Source organism: Macaca fascicularis, chromosome 1 (genome assembly GCF_037993035.2).
Source record: "Macaca fascicularis isolate 582-1 chromosome 1, T2T-MFA8v1.1".
Lineage (NCBI taxonomy): Eukaryota > Metazoa > Chordata > Mammalia > Primates > Cercopithecidae > Macaca > Macaca fascicularis.
The window spans coordinates 112844249-112867138 of NC_088375.1; the positions used below are offsets into that span (position 1 = coordinate 112844249).

Below are 22890 nucleotides of genomic sequence, written 5' to 3' on the forward strand. Positions count from 1 at the left end.
AGTTGGGTAGTACCATCTGGGCATATATGGGTCTGAGACTTGTATTATTGTATGGCTAGGAAGATGGCTTGAAGGGAAATAGGGCCAAAGCTTGGCTTGTCTTAGGACCTCCTGACTGAGATTGTAGTTCCACTCCTTCACACGATCCCTGTCCCACAGTGACCCAATTGCTGGGTGAATTTTCTGGGAGGGGGTGGGTGTTTCATGATTTCCTTCGTTGGAGTGAATAATTGGAAGTGGAGAGTGATATGTTAGTGCTTCCTTGAAGGATGTAATTAGGTAATATCATGCAAGAAGGAAACTGTCATAAAGCTAATAAAATGCAAATGAGAAGGAACTGCAGCATTGCTCATCTGCATCATCTCATTTGCAGAATTTAAAATGAAACAATAGAGATGAACCAAGAAGTTACATACATTCATAAGGATTGCTGGAGAGTCCTGACCTCTGGCCATCGATCAAAGGGAAGCATTCACTACTGAAAGTTTGTCTTCACAGTGCTGGGATCTGAAATTAAAAGGAAGAAGGATAAAAAGTGGTATGCTGAATGGATTAAAGGTAATATTTTGATTATATCAGTAGTTTTCAAACTTTTATAACTTATGAGCTGTTTGGGAATATTTGAGCATATGATCAGTCCACATGTGAATTATCCTGTCTACAAAGATGTCAAGGAAATACTTCTACTGCCCCTTCTGAAGCCATCTTAATTCCAGGAGCTGAATAAATTTCAAAGTCATTGATGACTGCATCAGCCAAAATTTGTCCAAATGTTTTGAAATGTATTTCTATTTCCTGTCACATCTACCTCTTTGGCTAATGCATTCATTTTATGAGTTTCAAAAATTGCCGTCTCCCTGTCCCAGGTCTTTCAAGTTGTCGAGTAAGCAAATCTCTGTTCACTTTGTTTATACTACTTATGATTATGTAGGTTTAATTACTTCTAATTAGATTTCCATATTAAAAGTACAAATTTAACCTTAAACAAAAAATTTGTTTTATAATTGTCAATGTCTCCAATTATTTTGAGCTCCTCTTCTCTGTATCTTTTCAAGTTATGGCAAACTTGGTTTTGAGGTGTAGCAGCAAGAGCTACATAAATCTTTTCAAGCAGAGATATACCAGTATAAAGCTTGCTTTCCAGTATAGTCCTTAATGATTTTCTTCAATTTCCAGGCCTTTTTGCCTGATGCAGAATATTGGTAAGTATGCTGGGGTCAATGTTTAATGACTCTGGGTCTTTTTCTTGAGCTAGTTTCTTGAGACTATCTAAGGGATAGTCTTTCATTTTATAGATGTATTTTAGATTATTCATAAATTCATTACTTTTTCCTCACACACATTATAACATCTCTTAAGGCTCTGCCCATTGACACGGATCTCAGGATGATTCTATAATGTCTCTCTTCTCTGGGGTGTCTACTACTGTCTGGGGAGATTTGTATATCTTGGAGTCTGAGACTTAAGTGTGCACTCCTTCCTTATCATCATTTATAAACCTATTCAACAGACTCTGCCCCAGGAAGGATTCTTGAATAATTAAATGAGCATCCAAAGGTACTGATTTTAGGAGAACAAGGTTGTTGGGTACAGGTAGTTAATTATTCCTAAAACCGAGTATGTCCAATACCTGTGTCTTGAGAAGCTGTAAGAAAGTAACACAAGAGCAACAATGGAATGTGACAATTGCCTGCACTGTCTTTCTAGGTTGAAAATCCAAGAAGTTTACGTGTACTGAATTTTATTTCCTTTATTTGCTTATTTATTCACTCAAAGAATTCAGGATCCATATTGCCATAGTGGAAATTGGTTATTTCCGTTTTAGTCTTGAATTGTCTAATTTTGTTCAACTTGCCTGGTACGGAGGGGAGATTCACCAATGGGCCTCACCTGTAAGTGAGGGTCACATCTGTAATTCTCTGATCGCATGATGCAGAAGTAGGTCACATCTTCCATTTTCATCCTGGGATTCCTGTGAAATTTACAGATGCACAGATGGAAGTCATTTAGTCTTAGAGAGATACCTTCATCTGCTTTGTCAATTTGATGATGAATAAGACCGAGTTGAATGTATTTAGAACATCTTGGCTATAAATTCCTCCATATAGCTTAACCCACTGTTTCCTGCAGTATGCACCCCTTTACCGAGAGAGAGAAAGATAGAGAAAGAATTTCATGTTTCTGTGGGTTTTAGAAGGCTATAAGAAGGGATTTTTGTTTGTCCACTTTCAGAACTTATTAATAGACAGTTACTGAACACCTACCTTGGGCACAGAAATGATCACATTCTCTCCTGAGAATTTTGAACCCACAGCCAAGTACAGGTGTGGAAATTTGATGATACAATTAATACCAATGGAAAAAGGTGCCCACAGAACTGAAAAAAGTGGCCACTGGTGATGACAGTGACCTGGGAGGGAGCGACGCAACCTAGAGAGACAGTGTGGGGAATTGTCACGTTCCATTACAGCACCCTTCTCTTACTCTCTTGGAGCTTCTCAAGCCACAGGTGTCGGTCATATTGGTTTTAGAGATTATTAGTAACTACTCAAACCCAACAATTTTGTTTTCCTGAAACTAGAAATGTCCTGTTTCCAACTTTGTATTTTCATCAACTTCTTTTTCTATGATGTGTGAGAAACTAGAATATTCAGTGTGCTTTCTTGAACACCAGCCTTGTTTCAACTCTTTGATAAGTGGACTATTCTCTGAAGCTGGCCCTCAGTCTTACTCTGGGTTGATCAACCAAGGTCAATATTTGTCCACATGCACATAGCAGGAGCACTTTTCCAAGAATTGTAAAGGAGCCACGGTGCTTTAAAGCCTTCTGGACCTGGATCTCATGTGAAAACACAACAATGGGCCTCCTGGCCTGAGATGAGCCTGCAGAGCACCTTGTCACAGCACGCATATGATGTATATCAAAAATGAACACATTTTGTATTCCAATTACACTGATTTGATCTTTACAAATTATATGGATGTATTAAATTGTCACATGTACCCCCAAAATATGTACATCTATTATGTATCAATAAAAGAATTAACATATTTTTAACTTCTTTTTGGTAGAGCCATAACATCTGGGGAGCAATTAATTGCAGAAGCAATTAATCTGGCTATCGACTGATATTTACTCAGGATAAGGAAAACTCATTACTAAGTAAGATGTGCAAGAAAGATTAATTCACAGTAAGCAAGATTTTTGTAGCTTGTACTGCTATAAATTTGTATTACTGACTGACATTGGGACCATCTACATGTAAATCCTACAAATCAGGACAGAACAGTGACCTCCTCAGGTACTCATCATACTTATCTCAGTTTCCAGAACTCAGCAATCAATCTGAAAAGGTAACTAAAATGGCCCTTATAAGAACCATAGATTGGTAAAGTTAATTATCCATATTTGTTAATAATATAAATAATAGTTACTATTTATAGTGCCCCTACCATGTACCAGGCTTCATGCCAAGTACTTTATATTTTTAAATTTTTATTTCAATAGCTCTTGGGGTACAAGTGGTTTTTTTGTGACATGGATAAATTATACAGTGGTGAATTCTAAGATTTTAGTGCACCTGTCACCCAAATAGTGTACATTGTACCTAATGGGTAGTTTTTTTAATCCCGAGCCCCTCTTCCAACCTCTCACTCCTGAGTCTCCAAAGTCCATTATATCACTCTGTATGCCTTTGTGTACTCAAATATGCTTTATATCACTTAATCCTAACAACAGTATTACGAGGTAGATACTATTATTATCCCCAATATATAATCGTGCACCACCACATAGTTCCATTGATGGACTGCATTTAGGACAGTGGTCCCGTAAGATTATAGTGGAGCTGAAAAATTTCTATCATCTGTAATGTTGTAGCCATCACAATGTTGTAGCACAAACCATTACTCATGTTTGTGGTGAATCTCCTGCATTGCCAGTCACGTAAAAGTATAGCACATACAATTATATACCGTACGTAATACTTGATAATGGTAACAAATGACTATGTTACTGCTTTATATATAATATTTACTATACTATAGTTTTTTATTGTTATTTTAGAGTGTACTCCTTTTACTTACGGAAAAAAGGTGACTGTGGCTGGGTGCAGTGGCTCACACCTGTAATCCCAGCACTTTGGGAGGCCGAGGCAGGTGGATCATGAGGTCAGGAGTTCAAGACCAGCCTCCCAAGATGGTGAAACCCAGTCTCTACTAAAAATACAAAAATTAGCCGGGCATGGTGGCGGGTCCTAGCGACTCGGGGGCTGAGGAAGAGAATTGCTTGAACCCGGGAGGCGGAGGTTGCAGTGAGCCGAGGTCATGCCACTGCACTCCAGCCTGGGTGACAGAGCGAGACTCTGTTTCAAAAAAAAGAAAAAAGATAAAAAGGTGACTGTAAAACAGCTTCCGGCAGGTCCTTCAGGAGGTATTTCAGAAGAAGGCATTGCTATTCCAGGAGATGACAGCTACATGCGTGTTATTGCCCCTGAAGACCTCCCAGTGGGACAAGATATGTTCTGTGTCTTAGTTTTTAACAAAAAATGTTAAAAAGTAAAAAATAAAAATAAAAAATTTTTAAAATAGAAAAAAACTTGTAGAATAAGGATATAAATAAAAAATATTTTTGTATAGCTGTATTACATGTTAAGCTATGTTATTACACAAAAGCCAACAAGTTGAAAAATTAAAATGTATAGAGTAAAAAATGTAGTAAGATAAGTTTATTATTGAAGAAAAAATTTTAATAAATTTAGTGGAGCTCAAGTATACAGTATTTACGAAGTCTACAATAGTGTACAGTAATATACTAGGCCTTCACACATTCATTCACCACTCACTCAGGGACTCACCCAGAGCAACTTGCAGTCCTGTAAGTTCTATTTATAGTAAGTGCCCTATACAGGTGTATCATTTTTTATTTTAAATACCATGTTTTTACTGTACCTTTTTTATGTTTAGATATGTTTAGATATCCCAATGCTATTGTGTCATAACTGCCTATAGTATTCAGAACAGTGACATACTGTACAGGGTTGTAGCCTAGAAGCAACAGACGATATCACATAGCCTAGATGTGTAGCAGGCCATACCTTCTGGGTTTGTGTGATTATACTCTATGATGCTATCATAGCACACAGTCACGTAACAACACATTTCCCAGAACGCATCCCTGTTGTTAAGAAATGCAGGGCTATATATAGATAAGGAAATTGAGGATCAAAGAATTTAAAGAACTTCATAAGATCACACAACTAGTTAAGTGGTAAAGCCAACATTCAAATTTAGTTCTAAGTGTCTTCTAGGCCAAAGGTCTTCTGGGTCCAATTGCATTAAGTAAGAAAGAAAGAAGAGGGAGGAGGAGCAGGAGGAGGAGGAGAACTGACTAGAAGTAGAATTTAGTGCAATTGAACCAGAAACTTTGAACCAGGTTGTGCAAAATGTCAAAAGCTGTGACTTTTTGTAAGAAAGCAATCAAGTCTTCTCTGACTTTCCCTAGGGCATCACCAGATCTCAAGTTGTCTTGAGTTGCCTTTTCTAGAAAGGGGTTCCCTATTTAAGTTTCAACATGTTTGTGGCATAATAAGAAATATATTTGATATTTGACATAGATTCCTAGCACAGAGCTCCTAAAACCCTGGGAATTTCCTGAGTGATAGGAGTGTCTTTTGTTATTCATAATGAGGTCATTTTGATCATCCCTGAATTTATGTTAATGAGATGACTTAGGTGGGGTCATAGAGCTTATGCCAAAAAGATAGACTCAGGATGGGAATGGTCATTAGAAAGATTAAGAAATTAGAAGGTTGAAATTTTTACCTCCACCTACCAACCTCCTGAAAGTAGGTGGTGGAGCTAATGATCAAGCTCTATAAAAACTCTTGAAGAATGAGACTTGATGAGCTTCTGCATTGGTCAACACATCAAGGTGCTCAGGGGTGGCACACTAGAGAAGGCATGGAAGGTCCCCTCCATACCTTGCCCTATGATCTCTTCCATGTAGCTGTTCCTGAGTTGCATCCTTTATAATATACTGGTTAACATAAATAAAGAGTTTCCCTGAGTTCTGTGAGCTATTCTAGCAAATTATTGAACCCATGGAGGGGATTGTAGGAACTGTTGAATTATAGCTAGGCTTGAGATTGGCATTTGAAGTGGGAGTAGACTTGTGGGACTGATCCCTTAACTTGTGGGATCCGATGCTAACTCCAGGTAGATAGTGTTGGAATTTAATTGAATTGTAGGACACCCATTTGGTGTCAGAGAATTGGTTGGGTCTCCTGTGTGAAAGTGTAGCGATGTGTGTCTTTCAGAATGGTGTATTTGCAAAGTTGTACAATCAGCGAAGGTCATAATGTATGGTTAGTCCTAATCCTATCATCATGTAAGCAAATAGTACTGGCAGTTTTGACCAAGAGTTACAGTGAAAATTGCTTTTTAGAGCGCTGATATATATACAAATTGCCTGAGTGATCTTTCTGAGTGAAATAAATAATATTATATCACATTTACTTATATATTTTTGTTTATCTATTTCTGTATGCTATTTTTCATGTGAGGATTTTTACTCTCATTAAATTCCTCCCTAGAGGGAATCTGTGATGGCAGCAATATTTATTCTAAATATTTGGGTCAGAGTAATTAAACAGAAAGGACCTTTTTGATGAAAATAGATGTATGAAATGAGACATTAAAAGTGATTAACTGCTCTGTGTTAATTTGGCAGTAGATTATCTGGAAGTAAGCCTCTCAAAATTCATTGTTGCTGAGTTTGTTATGACTTAATGTTAACCCAACTTCTTAGTGCGTACAACGGAATGAGGAAAGACGTATAGGGTTATAGACAAAACAACTAGGTGATGTAATTCCTGCTTTTAAGCTCATCAGACAAACCTTTGTTTTTCGGTCCAAGTTGCAAGCCAAGCTGTGGTCATCTTTGCCCCTGAGTTTGGGTTATCCACACTGTTGCTATTGTTACTCCATGACAGAGCTGAATTTCCCCCCTTTCCTAATTCTGCTTATCTTTAAGAAACAGGATGCCTTCAATAGAAAGTTCCCTTTGTAACCAGACCAGCTGAGTCTGTCTAGAACCAAGATAGCTGACCAAACAACTTCAAAAAGATCTCGGGCTTCATTATAATCTCATTTCCATGCTAAATGACACTCCTAACAGTGCTATGACAGTTGACAATTACCATGACAATGACCAGAAGAAGCCATAAAAGGACAAAAAAAAAAGGCAGCAGTCCAGCTCCAGAAAGTTCACTATGCATTTCTGGAAAAGAAAGGAATATTCCTCCCCTTGTTTTTAATGTCCAACCCCTTCATTAGAGAAATCCTATATTTTAACCCCCTCACCCATCACTTGTTGAGAAGTTGATCTATGAGCCATGTTCCCATTTCTTCATTCCATGGCCATCAAATGAAGCCTGAACTGCTTGACACTCATTTTCAGTTTCGTGTATTGGCTTCATGACACTGAACAGAAAAAGACCCCATCTTTTGGGAGACCAGCTTTGTCGCTAACACTATGTATTCATTTTTAACCATAGAATTACTAACAAAGAGACTTGGCCACACTTCTGTGGCTCTTGGAGGAAAAAGGGTGTATGTTTGGCAGCTCAGCTGAGGACTGAACTCCCAGAAGGCAAGCCATGGCCCAACGTAGGCTGTGCATGTTGTTTCTGGAGGTCACATGTTTCTGTAGAAAGCACTCAAACCTAGCGGTCAGATAGGACTGGATTTGAATGCCAGCTTATCTTCCTTACAACTGCATTATTCATACAAAAATTAGAGGGAACCTTGCCTCTAATCATCCTCTGACTGACACTGTGTGTGTCCTAGCATAGGCATCTCCCCTGCAGCCTCATCTAAGGTAGTGGTCTCTGTTAGAAAAGACAGCTCATACCTATTCCTGATAAGTCAATGTTACTCTTAAAAAGATATATGCCTGATGTAAATGATGAGTTGATGGGTGCTGACGAGTTGATGGGTGCAGCACACCAACATGGCACATGTATACATATGTAACAAACCTCACATTGTGCACATGTACCCTAGAACTTAAAGTATAATAAAAAAAAATTTTTTAAAAGGAAATAAAGTAATTTATAATTGGGAAAAAAAAAGATATCTGGAAATTACTAGAAAAATCATTCCACTCCTGAAACTGTGTGTTTCTTTAGCTTCTCTAAGGTGTACCTCAAGTGTTTTTCCCCTTTTGTAGCAAGCTATAAAAGATACAATATATATAATATGTACAAGACATATGTACCATGTGTATGTATTGTATATCCCACTCTCAGCTGGATTTTTTAAATCACTTTTCTTGGGATAAGAAACAGAAATATCATGGAATCTCAATTACATTTTATTTCTCTGGTGATCAGCTTCCCAGCCTCATATATCCATAACAAAATTGAGAAAAAGAAGTATTTTTTAAAAAGACAATGAAAATACCACACCACCACAATCACCCCCCGCCCCACCAAAGAAATGATGCTGAGAGCTGACATGAAATGCAGAACTCTGCTGGTTGCCAGTGCACACACAGACACAGTGATAGCTGACAGCATGACAACAAAGTAAGAGCAAAAACACTGAGGACAGCTATTTCAAAAAGAGCAATATGAGCCACTCGGCAAAGGACCAACCAAACCTTCCACACCTCAACAGTGGTTATGGAGATGACTGTATTATAAAAGGATACTTTTTTTCCCGAAAAGATAATCCTCAGCTATCAATAAATTGTTAAATTTTATTTAACCTTCTTTGTTTAAGAAAGCAGTGAAATATCTAAGACTGTTTTAGAAGATCTTTCAGAAAAATGTTAGAGATTTAAAATAAAAATTTTAAAATTTTAAATTATTTTTAAATTTAAAAAATATTTTTGGTTTATTTTTATTTTTTAAGCTTAAAGATAATTTTTAAAACTTATTTTTTAAGTTTAAAAAATAATTTATGTTGACCAGTTCATTCTGGGATAATACAGGTATTAAAATGTAAGCTTTTTTCCTCCTAAAATATGCATGGCTAGTCATATTTGAGCTTGCAATTCTGAATACTATTGAGAAGGCTATGAGGGCTACCGAGTGTTTGTTCTTGTTCTAACTACCTGAAGAGTTAGTTGGTCTTTTTTGTGATGTTAGCAGACATCATCATCATCAGTATTTCTGTGGCATGTAGTGTACCTGGGATGAATTCACTGACACTCTGGCAATATGGCCTATGTAGGACTAGGAAAAAAAAAAGGTATAATCATGTAGTATTGGAGCTGATAGCAGGTAGAGATGTCTAATCCAAGAATTTTAATTTAGAGATGGAGAAATTGAGTTCCAGTAGCTACTCAAGGTACATGACTGGTGAACTCACAGCCCAGGACCAGAATGTAGGTCTCCAGATTCCCAGCCCCATCCAATGCCCCTTCTGTCATGCTTCCATCAAATGTGAGATAATGATGAGGCCTCTGTGGCAACTTTGAGATATCTTCAGAAGTGCCCCAGAACCCATCAATCAGGTAAAAAAAATCCCCATGTAGACATTTAGTGAAAGCTACTATTAAAATAATGAGAATGTAAAGTGATATTCATTAATTACCTACGAATGTTCAACTAAGCCTTTGCATGGATAACTCATATTTCTACTGAAGAAGTCAGTAAGAGAGATAAAGAAAACATTTAAATTCACACTAATCGTTAGTAGATTGTTTCTCACACCATGCTCCAGGCCCAAGTTCCAAGGCAGTAAGAGAGAGAAGGAGGGCGTGGGGGACAGGGGCTCTCACCAACTGAGCAGCTCTTCAGCTACTGGTATATATTTTAGAATCCTGCATGAGGTTTCTTCATTGAAAGAATGTATGCTGGAACTGAGGTCTGAAAAACCACTTCATGTTACCCAAAGTGCTGGGCCCACTCCCTCCACTGGATGCTCTTGCCCCCGGAGCCTGGACCCCGTGGACCACAGCCTGGTGCTCCTTAGGCTTTGCCGGCAGCCTCTCACTTTTCACCTTCCTTGCCCATGCTCCTTCTCCACCTGGGAGGTCTTTGAGAAATTTGCTACTTTATTGCAACTAAGGGTTTGTTTAGGAGAGGATTTAGATAGCAGTTCTCTACTGGATAGATGAGCAGCTTCCCTTCACATCCGGTTCCAATATCCTGGGTAGTCTTATCGGAATCAGTAGTTCATACCCTTTCACAAATGTCAAGCTGCGAATAGCAATTGCCAATCCAGCTACTTTGAGAGTTGCCATTATATTGTCAGTCTGAAACCATTGCATTTATTTAATAGTTAGTACTTTGTGAAGATTTGTATGGAGACTATTTAAATTTTTTTTAAAAATTGTGGTAAAATATTCACAACAAACTTGTTAGCTTATAAACAATAGAAATTTATTTCTCACAGTTGTGGAGGCTTGGGAAGTTCAAGAACAAACCGTCAGCAGATTTGGTGTTTGGAGAGGGCCAGCTGAGTGGTTCATAGAGGGAAGCTTCTTGCTGTGTCCTCACATGGTGGAAGGGACAAACAGAGCACTAATATTATTCACCAGGGTTCCACCCTCATGGACCTAATCACCTCCCAAAGTGCCTGTCTTTTAATACCAGATTTAAATATATGAAAAAAAAATTTTTTGTGAGATGGAATGTTGCTCTGTCACCCAGGCTGGAGTGCAGTAGCGTGATCTCACTTCACTGCAACCTCTGCCTCCTGGGCTCAAGCGATTCTCGTGCCTCAGCCTCCTGAGTAGCTGGGATTACAGGTGTGTGCCACCACACCTGATTAATTTTTGTATTTTTAGTAGAGACAAGGTTTCACTGTGTTGGCCAGGCTGCTCTTGAACTCCTGACTTCAAGTGATCCACCCACCTTGGCCTCCCAAAGTGCTGGGATTACATAAATACATGAATTTTAAGGAGACACATTCAGGCCATAGCAATCCTTATCGGATTTCTGATTTGCAATCATTTTCTTCCATTCTGTGGGTTGTTGTTTCACTCTGTTGATAGAGTCTTCAGATACACAAAAGTTTTCATTTTGTTCAAGTCCACTTTATCTATTTTTTCTTTTTGTTGTCTGTGCTTTTGGTGTCATATTTAAGAATTCATTGCCAAAGACAATGTCATAAAGGTTTTTTCCCTATGTTTTCTTCTAAGAGTTTTATTTTTTTAGATCTTGTATTTAGGTGTTTGATCTATTTTGAGTTATGTTTGTGTATGGTTTAAGGTAAGGGTTTAACTTCATTATTTTGCATGTAGATATCCAGTTTTTCTAACATCATTTATTGGAAAAAACCTCTTCCCCCTATTGAATGGTCTTGGAACACTTATTAAAAGTAATTTGACCATATCTGCAAGGATTTAGTTCTAGGCTCTCTATTTGATTGCATTGGTCCATATGTCTGTCCTCATTCCAGGATCACACTGTCTTCATTACTGTAGCTTTGTAGTAAGTTTTGAAATGAGGAAGTATGAGTCCTCTAACTTTGTTGTTTTTTCCAGATCGTTTTGGCTATTTGGGACACGTCCCAATTTGACATGAATTTCAGGATTGGTTTTTCTATTTCTGCAAAAAATACCATTGGGATTTTGATAGGAACTGCTTTGAACCTATAGATCACTTTGGGTAATATTTCCTCCCTTCTGCTAGATTTGGATTTAGTTTGCTATTTTTCCTAGTTTCCTGAGATGCACAGTTAGGTTATTGATTTGATATCTTTCTTCTTTTTAAATGTATTCATTTACAGTTATAAATTTTTCTCTTAGCATTGCTTTTGCTGCATCCCATAAATTTTGGAATCTCGTGTTTTCAGTCTCATTCGTCTCAAGGTATTTTCTAATATTCCTTGTGATTTCTTTTTTGATCCATTGGCTGTTTGAATGTGTTGTTTAATTTCCATATATTTGTGGCAGTGAGAATGGTCCAACCTGGTGATATGCAATAAGGGGCTATATTGACTACAGAGAATTTAAAGCAGTGATAAAATTAGTGAACATTCATCTGCTTTTTATTATTGTTATGTGTTAGGAATTGTAAACAATGCCAGTGATAAAATACTCTTTCCTGAAAAAAAATAAACTTTTGTTCATCTAATAATCTAAATAATCACTGTAGTTACTACTGAGTTTTCATAATATATATTAACCTCCAGTTAACATATTTTTATTACTTATCCTGTCATAAACATTATCTTCTACATAACGGTTAATTCAAAGAACTCCTAATTATACACCCAGGTTCTTTCGGGGAGGAAGAACTCAAGTTCTATTTTTCTGTCATTACAATGATAGAGCTACTATTATTTAGCATCTACAGTTTATATGTGGGAATATATAATACCACAGGGGTTGGAAATACAAACTGCACCCCATAGAAACTTGAAAATCCCAAGCCACCACAAATTTTCGAAGTTTTCACCAAAAACAATTAAAATATATGACAAATTTTCTGAAGAAATTTAGTGAAAAAATTTTGACTGCAGACATGTTTGAAAACCCCTTGCAACTTACTCTGAAGAAACAATGACATGGAGAACATTGCAATTTCTGGAATTTTTGTGATATGTTTTTTTAAAATGAAACTCTGATAAACTTTGTTTAAACTTTCCCTATCTGTATATATGTTTCATATGAAAGTAACTTTTCAATATTAAAAGTAATAAGAAACATGTACTACCCATTTCCTTACTGTTAAATAAGTACATATATAATCCAAAATCATTAGCTAGTACAGTAAGTCTTCATTGATGATATGTTATGTATACATTTTTGCCATTTAAGGAAGTTACAGTATATACTCAATATAAGTATATACTCAATGTAAGTATAATTTATAGGTGATTTTTAAATTTCTAGAGCCTTGTTTTATAAGTATAACCTATACTTATAATGTAAATAATACTTGATTCATAATGCTTCTAAAAATGCTTATGGCAGCATGTTTCTTGGATCCTTTTAAATCTGTTATCAGCAAGTTCTTTTTACTTCAGAAAGTGGGATAGATGCGGTGTCACATATTTTGACCTATTTAAGTGGTCTGCAAATAACAATTTTTGAATGCCGTTGATATAAAAGGACCAGAAAATAGATTATTCTAGATCAAAACTCCTCAAATCTATGAATTTGTTGAAATTTCTCACTTGCTAATGCCGATTCCATCACTACCACCCTGGGCTCTTCCAGTTTCTTTTCTTTAGTGCATGTCAGCTAGAGAGAAATAAAATTTACAAAGTTAAACAAAGCAGTCTATATTAATTGTAGTAAATAAAATATAGTAAAATGCAAAGAGACAAATCCTCTTATTCCATATCCAGAGAGGAATAACTACTGGAAGATACATATACCACTCTGTAGCGCACAATCCGACTTTTTCCACTAATGCAAACATTTCCTCATTTAATTACATTTTTCAACACCATGACTTTAAATGGCACATGTGATAACTAGTTCAACAAACCTGCTGTTGAGTTTTTAAACTGCTTCTAATTTTCCCCTACTGTGAATATGTAGGGGAATATGTCCAGTGTGATGGACATCCCTGTAAAATAGGCATACATACAAGCACATATACTGGATTATTTCTTAAGGATACAGTTCAACAATTCAAATGGATAAATCAGATTCCACATCCATTTCTAAAGACTTTGATTCCTATTACTAACTTGCTTTACAGAAAGGAAATGCCAATTTAAACTACCTGCAGCAAATTATGAGAATGCCTTCTTCCCCACGCTGTGTTTCCAATGTTAATATGGTAGAGACTTGGGCTTTCTAAATGCTGAGTGGGAAAACCCACTAGCGTTGTGATGATTGGAGGTAAGGAGGGGGGGAAGAATAATTGATGAGCAGAGTTCCTGAGAAAGACAAGCAGTAGTGAAATTTGGAGCACAGGAGGAGGAGTCAGTCTTAGACAAGGATGACTGTCCCTTGGAGTGTTGATGTAGCCAAGCGAATGGCAGGCAGGGGCATGAAGTTGAGGAAATCTCTCATTAATACCCTCTGGTTCCTCTCTGAAGTAGGAAGCAAGGCTTAGCAAGATTAGGTAATTACCTCTGGATCATGTTGTTAATGAGAGATCAAGCCAAGATTGATATCACCTCTCCCAACTCAGTGATACACTAGTAATTTTAAGTAATTCTTACTAGACTACTTTAACATTTACTTAAGACAATTTTGCCTCAGCCAAAGATGATCATGACAGATACATATATATTCAGGAAAGGGGTAGTGGGCCTCATATATATATATTTTCCCCCTTAAATAATTTTGAAAATATGTACTTCACCGTCTACATTTTTAAGTAATAGCTAAAATTTTTCATTATGGCTTTAAAAGGCTGCAAAAATATAATTTTTATGGCTATGATACCTATTGGCATGTTTAATTAAGATAGGTATATCACTAGTTTAAATTTATTAGTGGAATCTAAATGATAATTTAACATGAACATCACCCATTTTTAAAACTACATGAACATGCTCTTCTTAAAGAGTTAGAAATTTACATCATTTAATTTTTTTATTGTACTTGTATGTTTCAAGAATTGCATCTAAGTATATGTTTTATAATACACAACTATAGGCCAGGCGTGATGGCTCATGCCTGTAATCCCAGCACTTTGGGAGGCCAAGGTGTGTGGATCATGAGGTCAGGAGATTGAGACCATCCTGGCTAACGTGGTAAAACCCTGTCTGTACTAAAAATAAAAAAATTAGCCAGGCCTGGTGAAGGGCGCCTATAGTCCCAGCTACTCGGGAGGATGAGGCAGGAGAATCGCCTGAACCTGGGAGGCAGAGGTTGCAGTGAGCCGAGATCATGCCACGGTACTCCAGCCTGGGTGACAGAGCAAGACTCTGTCTCAAAATAATAATAATAATAATAATAAATTACTTATGTAATATAAAATTATAAATGATAACTAATAAATTGAAATTAAATATTTAAAATTTCCCATTAACATAAAGCTCTGAATATTAAAAATTTCTCCTGGATTGAGTTATTAACACAAACAATAATGGTACACAATTGGTCAAAACCATGTAAATTAACTTTAACTCTTGAAAAATATTAGTTTGTTTTTTTTCACTGACTAGTTTGTTCAGAGTTCTTATTATGAAGGGATGTTGGATTTTATCAAAAGCTTTCTCTGCATCTATTGATAATCATATGGTTTTTCTTTTAATTTCTCTGTTTATGGTGAATTACATCTGTGGATTTGCACATGTTGAACCAACCTTGCATCCTAGGAATAAAGCCTCCTTGATGGTGGTGAATTAACTTTTTAATGCGCTGCTGCATTTGGTTTGCTAGTATTTTATTGAGGATTTAAAAATCTATGTTCATCGGGGATATTGGGCTGTAGTTTTCTTTTTTTATTGTGTCTTTGCCAGATTTTGATATCAGAGTGATGATGCTGGCTTCCTAGAATCAGTTAGGGAGGAGTCTCTTCTCTTTAATTTTTTGGACTAGTTTCAATAAAATTGGTTCCAGCTCTTCTCTGTACTTCTGGTAGAATTCAGCTGTGAATCCATCCAGTCCAGCACTTTTTTTGGTTGTTAGGTTTTTTATGGTTGATTCAGTTTCAGACCTCATTATTGGTCTGTTCAAGGTTTCAATTTCCTGATTCAGTCTTGGGAAGTTCTGTGTTTCCAGGAATTTATCCATTTCAAAACAAGGATGGCACTCTTACTTCTCCTGTTTCACATAGTACTGGAAGTCCTAGCCAGAGCCATCAGGCAAGAGAAAGAATTAAAAGGCATCAAAATAGAATAGAAGAAGCCAAATTATCTTGTTTCACTGATGATATGATTCTTTTTTATTTTTCCTTTGAGACAAAGTCTCGCTCTGTCACCCAGGTTGGAGTGCAGTGGCACAGTCTCGGCTCACTGCAGCCTCTGTCTCCCAGGTTCAAGTGATTCTCCTGCCTCAGCCTCCTGAGTAGCTGGGACCACAGGTGTGTGCCACGATGCCTGGCTAATTTTTATACTTTGAGTGGAAATGGGGTTTCACCATGTTGGCCAGGGTGATCTCAAACTCCCGACCCCAAGTCATCGGCCTGCCTCGGCCTCCAAAAATACTGGAATTACAGGCATGAGCCACTGCCCCTGGCCACTGATGATATGATTCTAGAAAACCTTAAAGACTCTGCCAGAAGGCTCCTGGACCTGATAAATAACTTCAGTAAAGTTTCAGGATATAGAACCAACATATAAAAATAATAGCATTTCTATACACCAATAACATTCCAACTGAGAGCCAAAATAAAAATGCAATCCTGTTTACAATAGCCTCACAAAAAATATCTGGGAATACATCTAAGCAAGGAGGTGAAAGATCTCTACAAAGAAGAGAACTACAAAGCACTGGTGAAAGAAATCAGATGACACAAACAAGTAGAAAAACATTCCATACTCATGGATTGAAAGAATCAATATTGTTAAAATGGCCATACTGCCCAAAGCAATCTACAGATTCAACGCTATGTCTATTAAACTACCAGTGTCATTTTTCACAGGATAAAAAACTATTCTAAAATTAACGTGGAATCAAAAAAGAGCCTGGATAGCCAAAACAGGTTACAGTAAGGTTACAATAATGAAAACAGCATTGCACTGATACAAAAACAGACACATAGACAAATGAAATAGAATAGAGAACTCAGATGTAAAGCTACATACCTACAACCATCTGATCTTCGACAAAGTTGACAAAACTAAGCCATGGGGAAAGGACAGCCTATTCAATAAATGGTGCTGCGAGAACTGGCTAGCCATATGCAGAAGAATGAAACGGGACCTGCTACTTTTCATTATATACAAAAATTAACTCAAGACGGATTAACGATTTAAATGTAAGACCTCAAACTACAAAAATCTTAGAAGAAATGTCCTCTGGACATCAGCCTTGACAAAGAATTTATGACTAAGTCCTCAAAAGCAATTGCAACAAAACCAAAAATGGACAAGTAGAACCTAATTAAACTGAAGAGCTTCTGCACAGCAAAAGAAGTTATCAGCAGAGTAAACTGACAACCCAAAGAATGGGAGAAAATATTTGCAAATGATGCATCTGACAAAAGTATAATATCCAGAGTTTATAAGGAACTTAACAAGCAAAAAAGAAGTATCTCCATTAAACAGTGGGCAAAAGACACGGACAGACAATTCTCAAAAGAAGACATACAAGCAGCTAATAAAATATGAAAAAATGCTCAACACCAGTAATCATCAGAGAAATGCAAGTCGGAATCACAATGAGATATACTATCTCACACCAGCCAGCAAGGTTATTATTAAAAAGTGAAAAAATAACAGATGTTGGTGAGGCTGCAGAGAAAAGAGAACACTTATACACTATTGGTGGGAATGTAAATTAGTTCATCTGCTGTGGAAAGCAGCTTGAAGATTTCTTAAAGAACTAGAAACAGACCTACCATTAGACCCAGCAATCCCACTACAGGGTATACACCCAAAGGAAAATAAATTATTCCACAAAAAAAGACATATGCCCTTGTAGGTTCACCACAGCACTATTCACAATAGCAAAGACATGGAATCAACCTAGGTGCCCATCAGTGTAGGACTGGATAAATGTGGTACATATAAACTAAGGAATACTATGCAGCCATAACAAAGAATGAAATCATGTCCTTTGCAGCAACATGGATGCATCTGGAGGCCATTATCCTAAGTGAATTCAAGTAGGAACAGAAAACCAAATACTGCATGTTCCCACTTATAAGAGGGAGCTAAACATTGGATACTCATGGACATAAAGGTAGAAATAATAGACATTATTGCATCTAAAACACCAAAAGCAACGGCAGCAAAAACCAAAATTGACAAATGGGATCTAATTAAACTAAAAAGCTTCTGCACAGCAAAAGAAACTACCATCAGAGTGAACAGGCAACCTACAGAATGGGAGAAAATTTTTGCAATCTACTCATCTGACAAAGGGCTAATATCCAGAACCTACAAAGAACTCAAACAAATTTACAAGAAAAAAACAAACAACCCCATCAAAAAGTGGGCAAAGGATATGAACAGACATTTCTCAAAAGAAGACATTCATACAGCCAACAGACACATGAAAAAATGCTCATCATCACTGGCCATCAGAGAAATGCAAATCAAAACCACAATGAGATACCATCTCACACCAGTTAGAATGGCAATCATTAAAAAGTCAGGAAACAACAGGTGCTGGAGAGGATGTGGAGAAATAGGAACACTTTTACACTGTTGGTGGGATTGTAAACTAGTTCAACCATTATGGAAAACAGTATGGCAATTCCTCAAGGATCTAGAACTAAAAGTACCATATGACGCAGCCATCCCATTACTGGGTATATACCCAAAGGATTATAAATCATCCTGCTATAAAGACACATGCACACGTATGTTCATTGCAGCACTATTCACAATGGCAAAGACTTGGAATCAACCCAAATGTCCATCAGTGACAGACTGGATTAAGAAAATGTGGCACATATACACCATGGAATACTATGCAGCCATAAAAAAGGATGAGTTTGCATCCTTTGTAGGGACATGGATGCAGCTGGAAACCATCATTCTTAGCAAACTATCACAAGAACAGAAAACCAAACACCGCATGTTCTCACTCATAGGTGGGAACTGAACAATGAGATCACTTGGACTCGGGAAGGGGGACATCACACACTGGGGCCTATTATGGGGAGGGGGGAGGGGGGAGGGATTGCATTGGGAGTTATACCTGATGTAAATGACGAGTAGTTGGGTGCTGACGAGTTGATGGGTGCAGCACAGCAACATGGCACAAGTATACATATGTAACAAACCTGCACGTTATGCACATGCACCCTAGAACTTAAAGTATAATAATAATAAAAAATAATAATAAATAAATAAATAAATAAAATAAATAAAAGGTGGTGCAAATAGAAAAAAAAAAGAAATAATAGACATTGGGGACTACTAGCTGGGGGAGAGAAGAAGGGGTGGAAGGGTTGGAACACTACCTATTAGGTACTATGCCCACTACCTGGGTGACAGGGTCACTCATACCCCAAACCTCAGTATCACCTAGCATACCCATGTAACAAATCTGTACATGTACCTTCTGAATCTAAAATAAAAGTTGAAATTATTTTTTTAATTGCAAAAAAGGCAAAGACATAAATACAATTTAGAAATCGAAAAGTTAGTTCATATATCCAATATTACTTATTGCTAGAATGAAATAGAATTTAGCATCAATTCTCCTACTTTTTTTGTCACTTTCAGTGCTAAGTAGCTAAGCTCGAGTAAATAAGTAACTGAAAATGGAAATAGTTTTGCCACGCCACTGTCACTTAAATCTTTTAACTTCTTCTGAGCTATCTGACAAAATCACATAGTATTGTATAATCAATAATACTTAAGTATATCAGCTACTACATAAATTTTGTTGAAGCAAAGAATTGGAAACCACCTGACTTACGAATTGATTTGTTACATATTCATTACAGTCAATCACTTTCTCATTTTCTGGGAAGTATCCCAAAAAGGCTTTACCAAGAATTGTCAAATTACCATTACTTATGCCTGTTACTCTTCCACTTAAAGATACTTACTTTGCTCGGTAGACTCAGAAAGGGTTCAGAAAATCAAATTGCTGTTCATTTTAATACATCTTTGCAATGCAATGTTTCTTGATAAAATGCTTTTATTTTATATGCTTTTATCAAAGTCTTGAATCTGTGACTCGATACCCACCTCATTCAATTTATGGTAAATATCCACTATGTAATCTAATTGACAAAGCCAGCTTTCATTGTCAAATTCATCAGCCAAATCAGAAAAAAAGGTGACTTAAAAAAATTTAAATAGGCCGGGCGCGGTGGGTCAAGCCTGTAATCCCAGCACTTTGGGAGGCTGAGACGGGCGAATCACGAGGTCAGGAGATCAAGACCATCCTGGCTAACACGGTGAAACCCCGTCTCTACTAAAAAATACAAAAATCTAGCCGGGCGAGGTGGCAGGCGCCTGTAGTCCCAGCTACTCCGGAGGCTGAGGCAGGAGAATGGCGTAAACCTGGGAGGCAGAGCTTTCAGTGAGCTGAGATCCGGCCACTGCACTCCAGCCTGGGGAACAGAGCGAGACTCTGCCTCAAAAAAAAAACAAAACAAAACAAAAAAAAAAATTTAAATAAACATATTATGCATCCCCGTGACGGTTGTCCAACTGTCAATTTTTTATTGTAAGATATATAAAGAAATAGACAAATATGCAAAATATAGAGACTTTCCAAGAATGAAATAAGGCCTTGTTGCCTTTGCTCTTTCTTTCTGATGCCACGTTTTGGGTTAGAGAATAGAAGAGGTGAGATCATGCTGAAGAAAATCTGTTGTCACTTCGGCCATATCTGTAATACATCTGAATTTACACCACCTTACATGGGTCAAAATGACATCATTTCAAGTATCAAGCTTCTCCCTTAACAGAAATATGTGAAAGGCTGAAAAAGACAGCCACACTGAGGTTCCTTCAAAATGAGACTTTGCCTAAGCCAATATGTAACTTGTCTCTTTGGCACCCTGAGGCAATGGTGAGCTCATTTAGATTTGGTGTGGGTAAGAGATGTGTCCCTCCTTGTAAAGTAGAAGACAGTTGTCAAAGTGAGATGAAAAAGAAGAAACAACAGATGGTCTCCAGCCTGGAAAAATTCACCTGGCACAGTGAAAGTCATTTCATAAACTAGGAGGGTTTAAAAGAAAAAGTGCATATGGTACACGATGGGCTAGAGGCCAACAACTGATTTGTAAAGTGCACTATTAATTGCACCAAATCGACAGAGCAAGGCCTGAAATACTAGAAAAGATCTGTTCCAAATAGTACCCCTGCAAATACTACCAGTAACCAGGCAGTTTCTGTGCTCAGCAAATACATAATCAGTGATTCCCTAAGCATTTGTTGAAATTAACTAATGAAGCAACTAAAAGACAAATAGAAAAATGGTAAATTTTTGATTAATAATTGCAGATGATCATACTGAACTTCCCCTCAAATGTTTTAATTAAATCATTTCCAGCTGTCTTAAAGGAGAAAGGATGCAAAACAAAACAAATTACTCAGAAAAGGATAATAGAAACCACATCGCCCTAAAAAGTTGAAAGAGGCTGGATGCAGTGGCTCACACCTGTAATCCCAGCACTTCGGGAGGCCGAGGTGAGCAGATCACTTCAGGCTGGGAGTTCAAGACCAGCCTGGCCAACATGGTGAAATCCTCTCTATTAAAATGTTTTTAATATTTTTTCTTTAATTGAAAGAACCCCCAAAATGATTAGTGCAGTGTCCATATTTATAATCAATCAAGTTCTCCAAACCAGAAAGAACTTAAACTTTTTTTTTCACTTCTCTGTATCAAAAAGTCCTGCCAACATTTATTTATTTATTTATTTATTACACATGGAGTCTCGCTCTGTGGCCCAGGTTGGAGTGCAGTGGCCTGATCATATATCACTGCAGCCTCAAACTCCTGGGCTCAGGAGGTCCTCCCACCTCAGCCTCCAAAGTAGCTGGAGCTACAGGTGGCTGCCACCATGCATGGCTAATTAAAAAACTTTTTTTGTAAAGATAGGGGTCTTGCTATGTTGCCCGGGCTGGTCTTGAACTCCTGGAAGCAAGTGATACCTCCTGCCTCAGCCTTACAAAACGCTGGGATTACAGGCATGAGCCACCATGCCTGGCCCCCAAATTTACTTTTGACTTGTTTGTCTTTATACTTTTTCTAAGCTTCTTTCCTTGATGCTAAGACATCTACTGAATCTGACACTTTACTATTGGTTGATTGAGGAAAACACAGGATCCACTTCTTTTTCAATTTATTTTCTGCTCTATTAATGTTGCATGTGATTTCCTGAAAATCAACTTTTAGTTTCATTACCCACAATTATTCCAAGTCAAATGTAGATTCCATAGCAAGAGTTCCACATGGGAGGTGCAGTGACTGTCATGTTCTGATATTAGCGGCCAAATCCATTGAAATTTTGAGATTAGGTCTTACTCCAAAATAGATGGGAGAGACAAATGAGGGCTAATGAGACTTGGGCAAGAAAAAGTAAAGGTTAAAGTTTTTAAACCCTAAGTCATATTTTCAGAATTTGTGTTGAAATTATGATGTTCTTTGGTTTTCTGTTCTTGTTTGTGAATTTCTTACAGTCATCTGAGATGAAATAAAAATTTAAAAATAAGGCAGGTCTTCAAAAATAGATATGGAGCCTTCATGACAAAAAAGTGGGTAGGAGAAAGACCGAGATGAGGGAATTCTGTTCCTTATATCATCTTCATCCAAGACCGCTGCAGTCAGTTCTTTGCAGAACCAGGCTGTGTCCCCTAACAGCCTGCCTTGGGAAACCTAAACGCTAATCAGTGGCAATTAAAAGTTTCATTGGGCACTATTAAAACTTTCAAAGTCAATGAGTTGGAGTAGCAGTGGCAAATGAGTGGCAATGGGGATTGTTAACCAGTCACTGTTTGCAAGATACATCAGCCATAGGAGCGTGCAAATTAAAAGATTTCTCCTGCGACACCAAGTCACTGGGAAACTCATTTAATCACATCCCTAAATAATTAGAAGCTCCGTGCCTTCATTAAGAACCAAAAATAAGTGCTTGCACCATGTTCAGGTAAATGACAGCAGGGACATGCAAAAGTTGTTTTCTAGTTTAGGCTTAGAAAAATGTGTCATTTTTATTGGGTGAAGAAAAAAATTCCCTATAATAATTTTGTGATTATGCTCTCATTAGGAGCCATGAGAGAGCTCAAGAAGCCCACAGCTCTCATAAAGTATCCTGTTATTTCCATTTCCTCCTCAATAACAGTTTTATGGTAAAACTAACATAATGAGACTTAGTACTCTCAAGCCCTTTT

At 37.3% G+C, this 22890-nt stretch overlaps 1 long non-coding RNA gene across 1 annotated transcript in view; it reads right to left on the reverse strand.

Moving 5' to 3' along the window:
* Positions 1-378: 378 nt before the first annotated feature.
* The window catches only part of LOC123570306 (uncharacterized), a 56970-nt gene continuing 34458 nt past the window's right edge, over positions 379-22890 (reverse strand). The window contains exons 2-4 of the long non-coding RNA XR_006694395.3: positions 13135-13201; positions 1891-1972; positions 379-507 (exon numbers count right to left, since the gene is read on the reverse strand). This is a non-coding gene — a long non-coding RNA (uncharacterized lncRNA). The remainder of the gene's footprint in view (positions 508-1890; positions 1973-13134; positions 13202-22890) is intronic.